Source organism: Anneissia japonica, unplaced genomic scaffold (genome assembly GCF_011630105.1).
Source record: "Anneissia japonica isolate Jap-2015-1 unplaced genomic scaffold, ASM1163010v1 scaffold288144_len532060_cov191, whole genome shotgun sequence".
Lineage (NCBI taxonomy): Eukaryota > Metazoa > Echinodermata > Crinoidea > Comatulida > Comatulidae > Anneissia > Anneissia japonica.
Window position 1 is genome coordinate 363889 of NW_022734328.1, and position 1942 is coordinate 365830.

Here is a 1942-nt window from a genome sequence, read left to right on the forward strand (position 1 = left end):
ACATTTGATCTTCATTGCATTTTTATAAACATCAGGGTTGGTGCCAGCAGGTGGCCCAGCTGGGTCTGGTGCCAACAGGTGGCCCAGCTGGATCTGGGCCCAGCCGTTGGAGAGCCACAGTAAAATCTGTCTGGGGAAATGCAACACGGTGGGCTGAGGTAGGTGTGGACTCCGCCTCTGTCGGGAATGATGGACCACTTGTCGGGTGTAAGCTGCAGGCGCCACTCCTGCCATAACAAAATCTGTCCTTGCTCCAGGCTTCACAGGTTGTGTTCTGGCAAGTTTTTGTGGAGTCTAACACGGGATAAATCCGGAAACGGTCATTTCCAGTTCTAGTAATGGATTCAGTTGGTGGAAAAGGACGTGCTTTGTGCCCACAGGGGTGGCAAGCTAGTGGGGGGGGGGGCAGGACTAAACCATAAATCGTCAGGGATAAAAAAAATATGTATTTTCTACAAATTAGGTACTCCAAAATCGATTAAATAAGCCGGAACTCTAAATTGTCATATTTTTCTGGGGCTTTGCCCACTGGACCAATTTCAAGAGATTTTGAGCGACGCCCGATCACGCTCACTTTTTTTCGTCAGGGGACAATTGGACCCTTCCCTGTCGGGGACCTTGGACACCCCGTCTGGCAAATCCTGGCGCCACCTCTGTGTGACCATTCAACAACAATTGGCTATAAACTCACAATCCAGGCAGCCAGTGGCTCCAGAAAATTGCTGACAGGGGGTGCAATATCATAACGTCAACAGGCTGATCCGAACCACCAAGGGCCTGACTACAATTTCAGTCAGGCTATTGGAATAGAATCCCTGGGGGGCTCATAACATTCGGATAGCAAATTTCCGACGAGCTCGTCGTGACTTCAGACGACGTGGGTGGAGATCGCGCCCCCCCCCCCCACCACCTTCTGATCAGAAACCATCAGTGATAAGCCTACTGTACCATGGGGCTTCCTCCATGAGATTACCAATCATCATATTATCTATAGGCCTAGGCCTATTCGTACTTTGTATTACATTAGTCGGCCATTACCTTTTATGGTGTTTTTGGGGGTTACAGTACACATTACACCACGATTAAAGTACGGTACAACAGAGTACTAACCTGGCCTAGCTTACCCTGATTGACCGCTGGTCAAACTTGGTCAAACAATGTTAGCAACAAAACATCGACACAATATCTAATACAGGTGATTGTTTACCATTGGTTAGGTATGCAAAAAGTTCTTCAAATAGGGCGCCCTCTTCAATAATGAAATAAACAATACTGTACTACTATATATGCAAAATTCTTATACTGATAAATCGAGTTGAATTGTGGATTAATTAGACCCTACTTTATTCTGTGTATTATTATCATTAGCATTGTTATCTATATTTTGGTAAAATTTACAGAAACATAAAAACAAGTGCAGATGACCTTGAGGAGTTCCAACTTACAACATCGTCAAAATTCATTGTAAAATACTGTATGGGCCTACTGTTTGATGAGGTATCTATTTTTTTAAGCTTCAAACCTCTGAAAATTAACACCATTGTAAATGTCTACTTCGAGTATAAGACTTACTTTAATGTTCAATGTATATTAATTAATTTGTTTACAGATATAATCTCTCAAATAAAAGTGTTTAGGCCTATAGTATTTTTAAATTAATTTCGAAGTATTTAAAACTTTGTATATCTGTTTTACAGCTAATAACTACAGTACCCTATTGGTCTGCGACCCCCATCTCATAACCGAATTATACCTCGATGGACGAAGAACTAAGTATCGATAATTCCTTGGCCTAACAATGATGTTTAACGCAACATCATTTTCACCTTAGAAATTTTTCCTGATTTGAAGGACAATCAGTAAAGTGTTTTAGATCCCATTGAAAAAAAAAACCAAAACAAAACAAAACAAAATGTGTGAATCACGTAATGTATATAAGCTG